We start from the raw sequence: 20,075 nt of genomic DNA on the forward strand, positions 1-20,075 counted from the left end.
ATTATCCAAGGTTTCATGGGACAAGCATTCTGACCAAGTTTCATGCACATCAGATGAAAAATGTAGCCCTTATTACACACAAAAAGTTTTTCTTTGATGTGACAGAATGACCTAGTTTTTTAACCCCAGATAACCTATATTCAAACCTGGTCTAGATTTGATCAAGACAAATAAACTGTTCAAATTCCACAAATATCCAGTGAAAACTTCAGCCCCTATTGCATACTCAAGGTTTTTCTTAATTTGACCAGGTAACCTAGTTTTTGACTCCAGATGACCCACATTCAAACTTGACCTACATTTTAATGAGAATACCATTATAACCAAACTCCACAAATATCTCGTGAAAAATGCAACCCCTATAGCACACACAGTTTTTCTTCAACTGGCCGGGTGACCTTGTTTTTGACCCTAGATTATTCATATATGATCTTGACATAGATTTCATCAAGACAAACATTCTGATGAAATTGCACAAATATTCAGTGAAAAATGCAGTCCCTATTGCACACACAAAGTTTCTCTTTGATGTGACAGTGACCTAGTTCTTGACCCATATTAAAACTTGACCTAGATTTCATCAGGACAAACATTCTGATCAAGTTTCATGAAGTTCCAGTGAAAAATGCTGCCCCTATAGCATACAGAATGTTTTTCTTTGATTTTTGATTGGATGGCCTAGTTTTGACCCAACATGATCGGAATTCTAATTTGACCTAGAGGTCATCAAGACATATTCTGACCAATTCTCACCAGTTTCAAACTTAAAATGGTCTTCACATGACCCAGTTTCGAAATTGACCTAGAGATCATCAAGGCAAATATTCTAACAAAGTTTAATAAGATTGGGTCAAAACTGTGGCGTCTAGAGTGTTTACAAGGCAAATGTTGACGGAAGCACTATAGACGTGTACGGACAATGACTGGTCACAATACCTCACCTTGAGCACTTCTCAAGTGAGCTTAAAACAAGAGCTCATAGTACATGAAATGCCCCCTTGATGCATATTCAGTAATTGCAAAGGGAACAGAAACTAGAAAATGCTTTTGTAAAAAAGCGTTTGTCTCCCCCAATGCAAAGTCCTATAGGCAAGAAGTCTATAGGGGTCAGGAACAAAAGTCAAAGAGACACTGATGGTTGGCTGCAATAGGGATCATCTACTTGGCATGTCCAGTCATCCCGCTAAATTTCAACACTCTTGGCCTAGTGGTTCTCAAGTCACTGTTCAGGCTCCTGTGATCTTGACCTTTGATCAAGTGACCTCAAAATAAATAGGGGTCATCTACTCTGCATGTCCAATCATCCTATTAAGTTTCAACATTATACGTCAAGTGGTTCTCAAGTTATTTCCAAAAAATGATTTTACATGAACAGGCCACTGTGACCTTGACCTTTAATAGACTGACCCCAAAATCAATAGGGGTCATCTACTCTGCATGTCCAATCATCCTATTAAGTTTCAACATTGTAGGTCAAGTGGTTCTCAAGTTATTTCCAAAAAATGATTTTACATGAACAGGCCACTGTGACCTTGACCTTTAATAGACTGACCCCAAAATCAATTGGGGTCATCTACTCTGCATGTTCAATCATCCTATGAAGTTTCAACATTCTGGGTCAAGTGGTTCTCAAGTTATTGATCGGAACTGGTTATCAATGTTCAGGCCCCTGTGACCTTGACCTTTAATGGAGTGATCCCAAAAACAATAGGGGTCATTTACTCTGCATGAACAATCATCCTATGAAGTTTCAACATTCTGGGTTGAGAGGTTCTCAAGTTATTGATTGGAAATGGTTTTCCATGTTCAGGCCCCTGTGACATTGACCTTGAACAGAGTGACCCTAAAATCGTTAGGGGTCATCTACTCTGCATGACCAATCATCCTATGAAGTTTCATCATTCTGGGTCAAGTGGTTCTCAAGTTACTGACCGGAAATGGTTTTCAATGTTCGGGCCTCTGTGACCTTGACCTTTAACAGAGTGACCCCAAAATTGGTAGGGGTCATCTACTCGGCATGACAAATCATCCTATTAAGTTTCAACATTCTGGATCAAGTGGTTCTCAAGTTACTGACCGGAAATGGTTTTCAATGTTCAGGCCCCTGTGACCTTGACCTTTGACGGAGTGACCCCAAAATCAATAGAGGTCATCTACTCTTCATGACCAATCATCCTATGAAGTTTCAACATTCTGGGTCAAGTGGTTCTCTAATTATTGATCGGAAATGGTTTTCAATGTTTAGGCCCCTGTGACCTTGACCTTTGACGGAGTAACCCCAAAATCAATAGGGGTCATCTACTCTTCATGACCAATCATCCTATGAAGTTTCAATATTCTGGGTCAAGTGGTTCTCTAGTTATTGATCGGAACTGGTTATCAATGTTCAGGCCCCTGTGACCTTGACCTTTGACGGAGTGGCCCCAAAATCAATAGGGGTCATCTACTCTTCATGATCAATGATCCTATGAAGTTTCAACATTCTGGGTCAAGTGGTTCTCTAGTTATTGATCGGAAATGGTTTTCAATGTTCAGGCCCCTGTGACCTTGACCTTTGACGGAGTGACCCCAAAAACAACAGGGGTCGTCTACTCCAGCAGCCCTACAATCCTATGAAGTCTGAAGGTTCTAGGTCAAATGGTTCTCCAGTTATTGCTCGGAAATGAAGTGTGACAGACGGACGGAAGTTCCAACGGGCGGACGGACAGGGCAAAAACAATATGTCTCCCCCAGAGGGAGGGGGAGACATAATTATTTGGTCACTGTATACAAAAGTTCTACTGTTCTAGGTCAATGTGACTTTGACCTTTGACCTGAAAATTGCTGGTCATGATCAACCTCTCTATTTAGTTTCATGATCCTAGGCCCAAGCAATCGCAAGTTATCATTTGTAAGCCTTTTAACTGTTCTGGGTCACTGTGACCTTGACCTTTGGCTTACTGACCTCAAAATCAATAGGGGTCATCTGCTGGTCATGATCAACCTCCTTATCAACTTTCATGATCCTAGGCCAAAGCAATTTTGAGTTATCATCCAAAAACAGTTTAACTGATCTGGGCCACTGTGACCTTGACCTTAACTGTTCTGGGTCAGTGACCTTGACTTTTGGCCTACTGACCTCAAAATCAATAGGGGTCATCTGCTGGTCATGATCAACCTCCTTATCAACTTTCATGATCCTAGGCCAAAGCATTCTTGAGTTATCATCCGGAAACCATTTAACTGATCTGGGCCACTGTGACCTTGACCTTTGACCTACTGACCTAAAAATCACTAGGGGTCATTTGCTGGTCATGACCAACCTCTCTATCAACTTTCATGATCCTAGGTCAAAGCATTCTCGAGTTATCCTCCAGAAACCGTTTAACTGTTCCAGGTCACTGTGACCTTGACCTTTGATCTACTGATCTCAAAATCAATAGGGGTCATCTGCTGGTTATGATAAACCTCTCTATCAACTTTCATAATCCTAGGCCCACGGTTCCTTGAGTTATCATCTGGAAACCTCGAAACAGATTGGTCTACATACCAACTGACATCTGCAAAACAATATACCTCTCCTTCTTCGAAGGTGGTCAGAAATAACCATGCAGCCAGGAAGCCAGGCTAACCTCTCTGTAAAAGCAGACATTTCTGTCAAAGAGGAACAATGTCTGTATCAGAAAAAAAATTATGTTGCTCAACAGGAGGTTGCACTGTATCAATGAAGGATATTATAAAACCTCATCATTACATCAAATCCATGCATCCTCCTGAGAAATTTCACTACCGTTCTTTAAATGTTAAAAACTACTTAAGGCAGAGAAAATAAAAACATCACAAACCCACACCTTAAGGCTAAAACATTGTCACGATAAAATTTAAACTGCTGCTGGGAGCAAAAGAATTTACATTAATGCACTAATTAAGCAACAAGAAAGCACCTGTTAGTCACTAAATAACCTATCAAATTCGAAAACAGAGCGAAAATCTTAATTAATTTTTCATTAAAATTAATGATGCAGCATTATATTTGCAACTGTTTACAGGTGGTCAACCTCAGAAAGATAAAGAAATGTGCTGAGTGTGCATTTGTCCATAAAAGCATTTTCAACAAGAGCGGTCACAGGAGACAGTGTGCTCGACTATTTTGATGCTGGATAGTGAAACTGGGCTCATCTGAGAAAACTGGAGCTGTCACTCGAGTGTTTATTAACTCCAATGGTGGGTGAAAATATTGCACAATAGCCTGAGTCTGTGTCAAAAATATTAAGTAATAAGAGAAGTACAGATAAAGTGTATCAAAACACTATACAAGTACAGCCCAAGCAAAAAGGGGGCATAATTAATTAAATATTGGTGCAAGAGTTATGCATCTTGTATCATATGATGTGGGTGATGATGTGGAACAACTACTTCAAGTTTGAATCAAATGCATTTCATAATAACTGAGATATAGTGAAAATGCATCAAAATTAACTTTTGATTCTAAGTAAAAGGGGGCATAATTCATGAAAAATTTGTGCCAGAGTTATGCACCTTGTGCTAAATGGTGCGGGTGATGATGTTGAACAACTATTTTAAGGTAGTTCTGCACGTTTGGATCGAAAATTGTTCTACAATGTAGAATTTGATTAAACTCTGATTTTTCAAAACTTCAGAATATACCTGGAAAATTCAGCAAATAAAAAAGATAGGGTCGTGTGCTAGATCTTTTGCTAGACTGATTTGAAAAATATGGACCTCACGCAATATTTCATAATGGGAGTCTATGGGAAAATCATAACTTTCATAACATTTTCGCGAATAGGAATTTTTCTACAATGTAGATTTTGATGAAACATCTCACAGTTGTAAATAAAGACACGGCCTATAATTTGATGAAATAAAATGTATAGGTCTGTGTGCTTATTTTTAAGATATCTGACCATGATTAAAGTGAACCGGACATTTCACGCTAATTTTAAGACATTATTTTGAATTATTTAACGTGTCATACGTTTTAATATCATATTTTGACTTTAGAAATATAGCAACAGTGCCATTGTAATAGATTTACTCACAGGTTGCGGTTATTTCATAAAATGAATTTCATTTCCATACGCCGAATCCAGGCCTTATTCTACGCTTTTCGGATAAATGACGTTACGCCATCACTTCCGGTTTATTAAACGTGCAGAACTACCTTAAGTTTGAATCAAATCCATTCAGTAATAACAGAGATAAAGTGAAAGTGCATCAAAACTTTAACCTGAAATTCTTAGTAAAAAGGGGGAATAATTCATGAAAAATTGGTGCCAGAGTTATGCACCTTGTGTCATATGGCGTGGGTGATGATGTTGAACAATGATTTTAAGTTTGAATCAAATCCATTCAGTAATAACTGAGATAGAGTGAAAGTGTATCAAAACTTTAACCTTAAAAACTAAGTGAAAAGGGGAGATAAATCATGAAATGTTGGTGCAAGAGTTATGGCCCTTACGTCAGATGATGTGGGTGATGATGAGGAATAACTATTTCAAGTTTGAATCGAATCCATCAAGTAATTACAGAGATAAGTTGAAAAAAGAAGAAAGTGTAAAAAAACTTTAACCAAGGTGGGGACGCAGAAAGACGCAGACACCGACGCCGAGTCGAGTAGGATAGCTCTCCTTATACTTCGTATAGTCGAGCTAATAAAATGACTGCTAAAAACAGAGGCTCACTTTATGCTACCTGCCATAAAAACAATTTTTATAGTAAATAAGTGTAATGTAATGTAAATAATAGCATGCCTGTTTGCTACCACTGAGGTAAATATCTTTTAAATATGTTAGACAACTGATTCAAGATAGAAATCATTTAGGCTATGCATTACAATTTATGCTTACTGTGTTCTGACCAATCCAAGAAAAAAAATATTTCTCACTTTTTTATGGAGTTTAGCGTGACTGATTTTTTTATACAGACAACAATTATTTATCAAAGGCAAAGAACTGCTCAACCCAATCATTCAAAATGTTTTTGTTTTTTTTAAATATATGGCAGTTTAAATTCATGGAAATGTCTAACCATGATCTGGAAGTCTACTATTGAAAGTTTCTTCCATTAATAAAATACTTATTGAGAATGGATTTTGGAATTTATGAAATACCATGTTTTGTATGAAAATCAAGTTAAATTTTCTATGTGAAATCAAAATGATTTGATGTTCAGATCTTGCTTAGTTTAATTCTTAATAATTATTACATTAAAAATTCTTTTTAAGCTAAGACTGATTAAAGAAAGCCTAATAGAAAGCATGAACTCAAATCTAATACTCAAAATTTAAGTTCTTTTTTACTCAACAGATCTATGGAAAAGCAAAACATATATTTCAATGTAACTACCAGTAGAAATCTGGGTTGTCAAGCTGCAAACAATGTCTAAGGATTTCCAGAGATCATGAAATAAATTACTATGATAAAATGAATACTTCTGGTAACTAGAAAACAGCTGACACAATCTGTCAGCTTGAATACCTTTGGCAGTTTCAAACGAACAAAATACTCATATTCCTTACAATTCTTATTGACCAGCCCCATCCCCACCATACTTTACTAGCCCATCACACCAGTACAACACACTTTATCAGCTCCTCACACTTTAGCAGTCCATCACAATTTACCATCTCCTCACACTTTATCAGCCCCTCACACTTTATCAGCCCTTCACAATTTATCGGCTCCTCATACTTGATCAGCCCTTCATCTCCTCACACCTTATCAGCCCTTCAAAATTTATCGGCTCCTCATACTTTATCAGCCCTTCATCTCCTAACACTTTATCAGCCCTTCACAATTTATCAGCTCCTCATACTTTATCAGCCCTTCATCTCCTCACAATTTATCAGCTCCTCACACTTTATCAGCCCCTCACACTTTAGCAGCCCATCACAATTTACCATCTCCTCACACTTTATCAGCTCCCCACACTTTAGCAGCTAATAACAATTTATCATCTCTTCACACATTATCAGCTCTTCACAATTTATCAGCTCCTCCAACTTTATCAGCTCTTCACACTTTATCACCTCCTCACACTTTATCATCTCCTCACACTTTATCAACCCCTCACACTTTAGCAGCCAATCACAATTTATCAGCTCCTCGCAATTAATCAGCTCCTCACAATTTATCAGCCCTTCACAATTTATCATATCATATCACATTTTATCAGCTCCTCACACTTTAGCAGCCCATCACAATTTACCATCTCCTCACACTTTATCAGCCCTTCACAATTTGTCATCTCTTCACACTTTATCAGCCCTTTGCACTTTATCAGCTCCTCATACTTTATCAGCCCTTCACAGTTTATCACTCCTCACACTTTATCAGCTCCTCACAATTAACCATTTATCAGGTCAATAAATCCACATATCGACCTCAACAAAAGGCAATAATTGTATACAGCTTATTTCTAAACTTTGAGATATTTGACAGAAGTCTGGAGGTCTGCAACTTTTAAGCCCCATAATGTCTGGATTCAAAATATGCTGCACACAATAAGGTTTTGTAAATGAGGATAAACTTAAACTGTATAACTGATTCGAACATCGTATTTTTAGAGTGTTTGTTCACAAATTTGGAATTAATCAAATGTCTGAGCAAAAAGAATGATAAACTTGATCATATTAAGTTTTTCTGATTACTCCCCTTTAATAATAAATACCAAACAAGATTCTTGCTAAATATACTGAGCCAAAGTTAGCTTTAAAACTGTGAACAGCGTGGTTTAGGATAAACGCTTTGTCTACATTTCACTCAGCGTAGCACAATCAACAGAGTGAAAGAAATTGACACTCTCGTCCAATCAGGCAGAGTGTAACATAAATCTTCCATTTTGATAAATTATCTGTAATGCGTTATCAAGTAGTTTGATTTGCAAACTGAAGTCACGTGGCATAGGTAACGAAAACGAATTTAAACGGCGTCGCCGAAAAAATACCAAAAGCAATGAACAAATACAACAAAAACAAATTTCCACTCTGCTTCAGACACACTACTGTATCCAAAGTCATCAAATATTTTCTGTTTTTGCTTTCTAAAGGACTGTGAAAAAGCTGCTTGTCTGATAATATAATTTAACCTTACTGCAATTCAGATAAATGTTCTTCCTTTACAAAATTAAATGCACTGGAAAACACCTCAAAGCCACTCATTCAGGCCTTCAAAAATTAAATTTGAAACTTTAGCTTAACTGTAAAGACAGACATACAGTCAAACCCATATGAAGCAGCCAGTCAAGAAAGCAATAATGGCTGCTTTAACCACCCTTCATACAACTTATATTTTTAAATATTATATATTTATACGAAGTCAGAAGGGATGATAAACTTATATCTTATTACCTCCCTTTATGTTAGGGAGTCAGAGGCGCAGTGGTTAGCAGGTTGGACTACAATGCCAGCGGTCTGGGTTCGATTCACGGTCGTGGCTGATATGCCGACTAGTGTTCAGTGCTGGGTGATATGCTTAAATTGGTACTGATTCCAGCAGTATCGGCCTAGACTGAATGCTGGGGAGGTAAAAATGACACCTGCAGTGGGCTCGGACTAAAATAAATTGATCCATCCATTCCAGATGGGGACTTTCGTCGACTACCCACGTTTAAACAAGAAACTTTACTTTATGTAGTTTCATTCATTCCATAACGATATGGGACAATGTCATGCTTATACCCATATGCTTCACAAGTATAAGGTATCCACATTTTTCACCAGAACTATGAGGGTGTGGCTTTAAGTTTTTGTTTGTATCTCTGAAACATCTACTTTAACTGATAAAACTTTTAGGCTTCTGTAGTTAAATTTGACAATTAAAGTTTGAATGCATCAGATAAGTCAGTAATATTTGCATGTTAAAGTAGCCTTTAATTTTCTTTATCAGTTGCACATCCATGTGAAATTAAATGTACCAGATGCACATATTACAAGAAATATTTCTCACTCACACATAAGCCCACCCGCTTAGCTCAGGAGGGAGAGCGTTGGTTTACAAAAAGCGGGATCGCAAGTTCGATCCCTGAGCGGGGTGTATGTTCTCTGTGACGCTTTGATAAAAGACATTGTGTCTGAAATCAGTCGTCCTCCACCTCTGATAGTTCTTGTAGGAAGTTCGCAGTAACTTTCTGAAAACAGGTTTGTAATGGTACAGACTCCAGGAACACTTGTTAGGTTAACTGCTAGACTTACAAAGTCTGCTGAGATCAAATAATCTGAAATAATATTAATTTCTTCATACTGACAGTTTTCTCAGAAAAACATTTTCTCTCTTGGCTCATCTCAATAGAGACAGTGGCAAGAGATACAGTTAATTTTTCAGAAAGTGGTATAGAGAGGATTGATTTTATGGCTAGGTGCTTTACATTTAATGACTCTAATGACTGATGCCAGTCTAGTTAACTGCCTGCAGTTACATGACTGAAATGCTGTTGAACAAGAGCACTGCCTTGCGGGTGCTGACGCTCATCTGATTTTTTTGTATAATAGAAATATTGTCCTACCCATGATTTTCTAAGTCTAAAAAGGGCCATCATTCTTGCAAAAAGTAGGATAGAGTTATGTTTCTTGAAGTACAGCGTCCGCTTATGATGGTGAAAAACTGTTGCAAGTTTTAAAGCAATAGCTTTGGTAGTTTATGAGAAAAGCTGACTTAAACATAATACTCGACCAAGAAAACGGATTTTCTAAGTCCAACAGGGGCAATAATTATTGCAAAAAACAGGATGAAGTTATGTTTCTTGATGTACAGGGTCAGCTTATGATGGTGAACAAGTGTTGCAAGTTTCAAAGCAATAGCTTTGATAGTTTAAAAGAAAAAGTTGACCTAAACATAAAACTTAACCAAGAAATCTGATATTTTCTAAGTCCTAAAGGGGACATAAACCTTGCAAAAAGCAGGATGGAGTTATGTTTCTTGATGTACAGGGTCAGCTTATGATGGTGAACAAGTGTTGCAAGTTTTAAAGCAATAGCTTTGATAGTTTAGGAGAAAAACTGGCCTAAACATAAAACTTAACCAAGAAATCTGATTTTCTAAGTCCAAAAGGGGCAATAATTCATGAAAAAAGCAGGACGGAGTTACAATGCATAATGTACAAGGTCAGCTTATGATGGTGAACAACTGCTGCAAGTTTCAAAGCAATACCTTTGACAGTTTAGAAGAAAAGTTGACCTAAACATAAAACTTTACCAAGAAATCTGATATCTTCTAAGTCCAAAAGGGGCCATAATTCTTGCAAAAAGCAGGATGGAGTTATGTATCTTGCTGTACATGGTCAGCTATTGATGGTGAACAAAGTTCCAAGTTTCAAAGCAATACCTTTGATAGTTTAGGAGAAAAGCTGACCTAAACATAAAACTTAACCAGGCAATGCCGACGCCGACACCGATGCCGACACCGATCAAGAGATGACAATAACTCATCATTTTTTTTTCAAAAAATCAGATGAGCTAAAAATGGTGTTAGGCCCAAATGTGATTTTTTTTTTTTGGTAAAAAAAAAATAGTGAACAGTTTTGATAATTTCATTAATATGACACACAAAAAACAATCATCATATCTTCAACACAACAAACATATCTATACACTAGATATATCAATCCTACTCCTTTAAAGTCTAACACTCGGGTGTCAGATGATCAATTTACATATCTATTATCTCCCTTTATGTGTATTCATTCATTCTATAATGATAGGGAACACTGCCATGCTTATGCCCATGGGTTTTCACAAATTAATTGAATTTTGTAAGAAAGTAGACATGCGCGGATCCAGCCAATTTTCTCAGTGGAGGGGGGGGGGGGGGGGGGGGGGGTAAAATTCTGTAATAAGTCAGGGTCGTATATAGCAGCAGCCACATACACTTTGTATGTGCTCCTAATGTTACCTTTTCGAAAAATCAGTTTCTTTCTTTCTTCTCTTCTTTTTTTTTTTAAGGATTTTCCAGTGTATGTGTGTGTGTTGGGGGGCAGGGGGATCACCCCTCTGGATCCACAAATGGTAGATGAGTAGCTTCAACTTTTTGTTCATATCTCATTAGCATCTCAGCACCTGCTTTAATTGATTTTTTTCCAAGAAAAGAGATTCAATGCACTTTATATGGTAGCTTTAAAATTTTAGTTTTGGGACATTATATTCAATATATCAAATAAACAAGAGGGCCAAGATGGCCCTAGGTCGCTCACCTAAGAAACACTCCATAACAGTGTAAAACATGTTTGACCTAGTGATTTCATGGAAACAAATATTCTGACCAATTTTCATTAAGATTGGACCAAAAAATTGGTCTCTTGCGATAAAACAAGCATTTTCTTAGATATGACCTAGTTTTTGACCCTAGATGACCCATGTTCAAACTCAACCTAGATTTTATCAAGGCAATCATTCTGACCAAAATTCATGAAGATCAACTGAAAAATACAGCCTCTATCACATACAGAAGTTTTTTCTTTGATTTGACCAAGTGACCTAGTTTTTGACCTCAGATAACCCATATTCAAATTCGACCTAGATTTCATTAAGGCAATCAACCTGACCAAATTTCATAAATATCAACTGAAAAAAACAGTCTCTATCGCATACACAAGATTTTTCTTTAATTTGACCTAGTGACCTAGTTTTTGACCTCAGATAACCCATATTCAAAACCGACCTAGTTTTCATCAAGGCAATCACTCTGACCAAATTTCATGAAGATCAATTGAAAAATACATCCTCTATTGCATACACAATGTTTTTCTTCGATTGACCTAGTGACCTTGTTTTTGACCCCAGATGACCCATTTTCGAAATCAGCCTAGATTTTATCAAGGTAATCATTCTGGCTAAATTTCATGAAGATCAGTTGAAAAATACAGCCTCTATTGCATACACAAGGTTTTTCTTTGATTTGACCTAGTGACCTAGTTTTTGACCCCAGATGACCCATTTTCGAACTTGGTCTAAATTTCATCAAGGCAATCATTCTGACCAAAATTCATGAAGATCAATTGAAAAATACAGCCTCTATCGCATACACAAGGTTTTTACGCGATATGACCTAGTGACCTAGTTTTTGACCCCAGATGACCCATTTTCGAACTCGGCCTAGATTTCATCAAGGTAATCATTCTGACCAAAATTCATGAAGATCAATTGAAAAATACTGCCTCTATTGCATACACAAGGTTTTTCTTTGATTTGACCTAGTGACCTAGTTTTTGACCCGAGATGACCCATTTTCGAACTCGGCCTAGATTTCATCAAGGCAATCATTCTGACCAAAATTCATGAAGATAAATTGAAAAATACAGCCTCTATCGCAAACACAAGGTTTTTCTTTGATTTGACCTAGTGACCTAGTTTTTGACCCGAGATGACCCATTTTCGAACTCGGCCTAGATTTCATCAAGGTTATCATTCTGACCAATATTCATGAAGAAGAATTGAAAACTACAGCCTCTATCGCATACACAAGGTTTTTCTTTGATTTGACCTAGTGACCTAGTTTTTGACCCCAGATGACCCATTTTCGAACTCGGCTTAGATTTCATCAAGATTATCATTCTGACCAATATTCATGAAGATTAATTGAAAAATACCACCTCTATCGCATACACAAGGTTTTTCTTTGATTTGACCTAGTGACCTAGTTTTTGACCCGAGATGACCCATTTTCGAACTCGGCCTAGATTTCATCAAAGTTATCATTATGACCAATATTCATGAAGATCAAATGAAAAATACAGCCTCTATCGCATACACAAGGTTTTTCTTTGATTTGACCTAGTGACCTAGTTTTTGACCCCAGATGACCCATTTTCGAACTCGGCCTAGATTTCATCAAGGTTATCATTCTGACCAATATTCATGAAGATTAATTGAAAAATACAGCCTCTATCGCATACACAAGCTAAATGTTGACAGACGACGGACGACAGACGACAGACGACAGACGACAGACGACGGACGACGGACGCCGGACATCGAGCGATCAGAAAAACTCACCTGAGCATTGCTCAGGTGAGCTAACAAATAGCACCTGTATGCTAAAGTGGCATTTAATTTTCTTTCACAGTGGTATTTTCTGTTTGTATACCTCATATTTACAAGGTAAATATTTTACTGCACAGATACATTTCTGCACAGAAATCTATTGGATAGTCATCTCCCAATGATTTCATGTGAATTTAAACTAATATCTAAGTATGGTGAAAATCCATGAAGAGGTCCATGACAGAATTTTTCTGTTCATAGCTCTTGCAGCCTTTGAAAGGGGCCAAGCAAAACTATCTGAACAAAACTAAGAAAGAACTTTGCAAGGCTGCTTCAGACAAAGTTTGGTGATGATCAATCAAATAGTTCATCTTGAGAAGATGTTGGTTAAAGGTTTGCCTATTTTCAGCCCTTAAAACTAGCAATACAGGAACATTTGAACAAACTTGAGAGAAGTCCATTCAAGGATGCTTTTGACCTAGTTAGATGATAATCCATCATGCAGTCCTTGAGAAGTCATTTGAAACAAAAGTCTAATACCAGACAATAGAAGACAGACAAAGTATCCTCCTGAACTTTTGTTATGCACCTATATATACATAAAGTTTGAAGTTTATAACTTAAATGGTGTTAAGTTATGCTCTGGACATGAAATATGATGGACAAAATTAACCTTGCTGTAAACTTGACCTTTGAACTACTGACATGGTCCATGCACTCTTCACACTGTCTTATGGTCACCTACCTAGAAGCCAAGTTTGAAGTCAGTATCTCTCAAACAGATATTAAATAATGTTTTGAATAGGAAATACGACAGATAGATGTGACCTTTGAGTATATCTCCATTGGTTACCTTGAAATTTGACCTAGCACTCTGCACATCATCACATTGCCTCCTACTTATGTGCCAAGTTTGAGGTCAATACCTGAATGGTTAAGTTACCGTATTTTACCTTAGTCTTGGGACAGCATAAAATAATTTTTTTTTTCACTGTCCCAAGACTTATTTCCTGAAAAATAATCGTCATCGGGTAACATCCCCCACCCACCCGTGTTGAAAGCAAAAAAAAAACAAACTTAACGATTATCGGTAATTATTCTGTTGATAAACAAAGTAATTGGCATTGTTTTCATAATCAATTAACACCCCACCAAAGAGCTAAAAGAAGTTTGTCGGTATCATGACATTAGAAGTGGAGATCAAAGCGGTATAGTTTCCCCGAGATTTTCATGGCATTACGTCATGTTTTCGCGCCATGTTGCACATCACTGTTTGATCGTACTGCTTTGGTTCTTAAGTGCTGAGAAGTAGATCTAGTGTTGTAACAATCAATAAAAAAAGTTTCTTTTTAATTTGTTAAAGGGAATGTGCAATATCCCGTATAAACTGACAGGTAAACGTGTCAAACTATAATAGCGGATATCTTACCTCTGTGACCTATCTGCCCTCAAGGAAATTACAAAATGGTTTGAGAAGAATATCTTATTATAAAGTGTTGTGTCAAAAAATACATGTACATGTACAAAGATTCATTCAAAACTTATCAAAAATACGCAACAACATCATTATTGTTTTTGTTTTTTAACCGCATTTTCTATTTACGTTCACGAGGTCACGTAACAGAAATCTGTTTGCCAAAAATCGTTTTACTTCATATTTTTTAATTGCTGCTGCCTTTTCATTATTTAAGATTTTTCTATTCTGTTTTTTGTACTTTCTGGTCAAAAGTCTGAATTTTATGCCCATAGTTTGTATCATTTATTTTCTTTTAGAAAGAAATAAGTATTTAGGATTGCGCTGTTTGAAATTTTGCAAGTGATTTTATGAAAATTCGACCGTTTTTATAGAATTTTGCCAACATTTCTGCCATTACCTTTTTAAAATCGTTATAGAATTCAAACTATATTACTTCTCAATCAGTGTTGAAAATCTGAAGCGATAAAATCAAAAAATGAATGCGTGACCCACGTTTTTTGTATACGTGTCGATGAAAAAAGTAACGGCGTTGTAAGTTAGACATTACGATAGGTCCCACGTGCTCGTGGAATGGAAAATTACCGGCATGGCGTTTTGATATCTGTACGATTCGCGGGTAAATTCCAGTCAGTGGTAAATAAAAATAAATAAATAAATAAAGGAAAATGGACTTCCCGGCTGCAGCAAAAAAAAAAAAAATACAACACTTAACTGGTATGGTAAAAAAAACACTTTACTAGTAAAAACACGACACGAAAATGTTTAAAAAAAATAGTCTTTGGTTCTTATAATTATTTGATATTTTGATCGATACAACACCATACAATGTATAATAACGGTATTTGGGTTACATCTTGAATCAGTACACCATAGTCCCAACACTAAGGAACCAAAAATACGCTGAGAAAATACATGTCCAAAAACTTAGGGTCAAGAAAAATAATTATTTTTCCACATTTTAGGGGTGTCTCAAGATTTAGGGTGTCCCAAGACTTAGGTAAAATACAGTATTCTGATGATAAATAAGGGATAAACTTGACCTTTGTGCTCCATTTGTGATCTTGGCCATGACCTGGTGACACACTTCATGTGCTCTGCACATCTTCTTCTCACAATCTACTTACATGCCAAGTTTGAAGTAAATAACTTGAATTGTAATGAAGTTATGTTACGAGCAAAAAACAGGATGAACAAATTTTACCTTTGAGCTCCATTTGTGAGCTTAACCTTTGATCTACATATCTGGTTCAAAACTTTGTATATCATCTCCTCACCATCTTCCTACATGCCAAGTTTACCTGAACGATTATTAAATTATGCTCCATATACAAATAGGAGAGACAAATTTGCGCTTTGAACTCCATTTGTGACATTGACCTTTGACCTACTGACCTGGCTCTGCACACTGGTTCAGCTCTTCACCTAATGATTTGCTAAATTTGAAGTCAATACCTTAAATGGTTAGTATGTTATGATTTATAGGGGCAGTACATGAATGAACAGATAGACAGACATACATGTCAAATAAAAAGGACTTTCATCTTGAAACATTTAGTCAATGGTAGGATTATTTTTTTTCTGAACTACAAAGGTGTTTTTCACCAAAACTTCAACTTTCAAGTCTTTACTTCCTAACACCAAAACGAAAATGAAAAGGCAACAATAAATCTGACATTTTCTATTCTGTGACATTTGGCTCAAGAAATTAGATCCAACTTTTTGTATTCCAATAACAGATGATAACAATCATGATGTTTGCAAACCTAATTATAAAAAGATTAGGAATTAAGTAATTTGTCAAATTCTAAATATTTCTAGTATTCTTACTAATAGCTCAGACTGAGGTATAAAGTTCTTTTTCCATGTGGGTTAGAAATTCAGGGACAACAGTTCTATTTTTTTGCTTCAAAAATATTTTTTTTCTTGCAGTGTTTACTGTTTTCACAATGACGCAATAGAAAAATTTCTAAGTCTAACATATCAGATGAGCAAAGTTTAGTATCCTATTAAAGATAATATTAGTTAAATGCATATACATGACATAATATGTTATATATAAAGGCATCTAATTATGTGAATACAAGTCATCAAAAAAGGCTATATACCAATAAAAGAAATTGTTCTTTGCATCAGAACAATTTTGATACAGTTTCTAGATTTTCACTCCGTCGTAGACCTGTTTTCCACAAGATATCCATGCATTTGCTTCAAGAAAGCGAAAGGAAAAAGGGGTGTTGAATAGTACGCAGTGAAATGCGTGTCAACTCAGAAGTCAGGAACTATCATATTGCCACACTTCAGAAACACCCTACTTTTGTTTTCAAGTAAACAAGTCGAAAACATCCAAATATTAGCAAGAAAAGTGTCTTGTTTTATATAAAATTCATTCCATTAGTGAAATGATTCCCATTTGGCCCCCTGTTTACGCACAAATGCATGAAAAATGGAAAAATTAAGATCTATTTATTAGGGACTTCTTTCAAAAGCACATTTTTGACCAAATTACTGACCGAAAGAAACCAAAATATGACAAGTAAATGGACAATGGATAGGAAAAACAAAAAAAAATATGATCTGAAAAGAAATAATAACAAGAGCTGTCCGTAAGACAGCCAAGCTCGACTATTCGAAATATTGTCCCAGAAGCAGGAAAATATTACCTAAAAAGGTTAAATATCAAAAGAGTTTTAAGTTCAAAAGGGGACATAATTTGACCAAAATGCATATCAGTTATGGGACTTGCTGCTATCAACTAGTTTTATAACCCCGAAGGCACATGTGAAGCTTCAATTCAATATCTGCATTAGTTTTGGAGATAGAAACTCGCATGTAAAACTTTAACCAGAATTTTCAAAGTCCAAAAGGGGGCATAATTTGCCCAAAAAACATGCCATAGTTATGGGACTTGATCCAGTGAGGTAAGTAATTGATCTAGAAAAAGAAAAAATAAGTTTCAAATCTATATGCCTTTTAGTTATAGCTATAATTTATGTACTTGCATGCAAAGGGGGCAAAAGGGGGCATAATTTGGCAAAAATGAAAGTCAGAGTTATGGGACTTGATGCTATCAACAAGTTTTATAACCCCGAAGACACATGTGAAGTTTCAAATCAATATCTGCATTAGTTTTGGAGATAGTAACTTGCATGTTAAACTTTAACCAAAATTTTCTAAGTCTAAAAGGGGGCATAATTTGCTCAAAATACATGTCAGAGTTATGGGACTTGACCCAGTGAGAATGGTAATTGATCTGGAAAAAGAAAAAATAAGTTTCAAATCTATATGCCTTTTAGAAATAGCTGTATGTACTTGCACGCAAAATTAACCAGAATTTTCTCAGTCCAAAAGGGGGCATAATTTGGCCAAAATGAAGGTCAGAGTTATGGGACTTGCTGCTATCAACTAGTTTTATAACCACGAAGACACATGTGAAGTTTCAAATCAATATCTGCATTAGTTTTGGAGATAGTAACTTGCATGTAAAACTTTAACCAAAATTTCTAAGTTCAAAAGGGGGCATAATTTGCTCAAAATACATGTCAGAGTTATGGGACTTGACCCAGAGAAGTTGGTAACTGACCTAGAAAAAGAAAAAATAAGTTTCAAAGCTATATGCCTTTAATTGATGGCTGTATGTACTTGCATGCAAAAACTTAACCAAGGTGTGACGCCGACGCCAATGCCAGGGTGAGTAGAATAGCTAGACTATTCTTCGAATAATCGAGCTAAAAAAACAAAACATGAAAACAATTTGATCATTTGTTACATGTATCTGCATTTTACCATACTGAGCTATCTTACAATATACATATTGGGAAGTATCGAAAAAAAAAAGAAATACTTAATATTTACTTCTCACATAATGTACAAGCAGCAATAGATGCATCTTTATCAGTTATCATTAGGGATTAGGACCTCCACATTTCTGGGGTGAATCAAATATGTATAAAGTATAAATGCTAGTCAATATGGGAGCCTAATTTTTAGAACTGTAAGGGGAAATAATGAGAAGTTCTTCTCACCTTACTAAGTGAAAGAGTTACCTCTCTTAGATGAACAAAACTAATAGTGGATTTCCAAACAAAACTAGAAGAGAAAGTAGACTTAAACGAAAAATAAATAGGCAATAAATAAAATGTTATCAGAAAAAAGTGTCAACGTGAGAAGATCAGTAAAGGCACTTTTTGTACATCTATATGGCTTAAATTTTACTTTTATAAAACAAGTCTGCAAAGTCTTAAATCTTGATGAACATCATCTTTTCTTTTGCCACATGAATCAGAAGACATGATTTCAGACACAATGTCTTTTGTCAAATCATCACTGAGAACATACTCCTTGCCTATGAATCAAACACATGACCCCGCGATCCATATATCTGTGATCTTCTTATTGAATTAAGCGTTTCACCACTGTATATGCCTCAAGATTATGACTGGCATAGGGCAATCAAAAAGAGATGGTATTGAACTGTTTCAAGAGGAAAATGGTATGTTTATACTACATAACTTTCAAAGGGAAACTTTAGATAATTTCCACCCATCTTCGACTTCAACATTTTTTTTTTACTGATATTCCGTGAAATGTGTTATACATCATTCTGCAGATAAACTAGAATGTGTCTGTAGGGCACAGGATGTGCCCCCCACTCTTACATTTGTCACAAATAAGGGGCAATATTTCATGACAAATGTTTGCAGTCTTAAGGGGATAATATAGCCTCAACAAACATTTTATGAAAAGAATTCAATAATCTAGGCCATATACTTTTTGAGATATGAGAATCGCAAACAAAAAATCACTATTTTTCGCTATTTCAAGGGCCGTAACTCTGTAAAAAGCACTAAAAGTCTCAAGAAGAATGCAAAGTGTGCAAGGTCACATCATGATAAAGACTCAAGCAAGGTTCAAATATGTTTTGATCTATGCACATTATTAGTTGAAAATGTACATTTCTGTCTATTTCCGGGCCATAACCTTAAAAATATGGGGTGGAGCCAGCCAAAAAATGTACCTTGAGGTGCACAAGTTTATATCATGATAAAGACTCATGCAAGTTTTCTTCCATTTATATCACTTACTTTTTGAGCTATGTGCGTCACAAGGTCAGAATGTTCATTTTTAACTATTTCAGGGGCCGTAACTCTGGAAATAGGGGGTGGGTCAAGAAGAAAAATAGGGGGTGCACAAGTTCATATCATGATTAACACTCATGCAAGGTTTAATCAATTCATATTAAATACTTTTTGAGCTAGGCGCATCACAAGGTGAAAATGTGCATTTTTTACTATTTCAGGGGCCATTACTCTGGAAATAGCGGACGGAGCCAGAAGAAAAATAGGAATTGCGCAAGTTCTTATCATGGTTAAGACTCATGCAAGGTTTCATGACTCTATATCAAATACTTTCTGAGCTAGGTGTGTCACAAGGTGAAAATGTGCATTTTTGACTATTTCAGGGGCACTAACTCTAGAAATAGGTGGTTGAGCCAGACGAAAAATAGGAAGTGAACTATCCAATTACCCATCTACTCTTACTTATTATCTTTTGTTGCTATAGTACAGGGGTGTAAAATTCCACTCGCCCGCTCGCATTGGCGAGTTAAAGTCTGGATAGGACGAG

General features: G+C 36.2%; 1 protein-coding gene across 1 annotated transcript in view; it reads right to left on the reverse strand.

Moving 5' to 3' along the window:
* LOC123548733 (protein disulfide-isomerase TMX3-like) overlaps positions 1-20,075 on the reverse strand; it is a 151,686-nt gene that overhangs the window by 99,769 nt on the left and 31,842 nt on the right. The window lies entirely within an intron of this gene.

Source organism: Mercenaria mercenaria, chromosome 6, assembly GCF_021730395.1.
Source record: "Mercenaria mercenaria strain notata chromosome 6, MADL_Memer_1, whole genome shotgun sequence".
In the NCBI taxonomy this organism is placed as follows: Eukaryota; Metazoa; Mollusca; class Bivalvia; order Venerida; family Veneridae; genus Mercenaria; species Mercenaria mercenaria.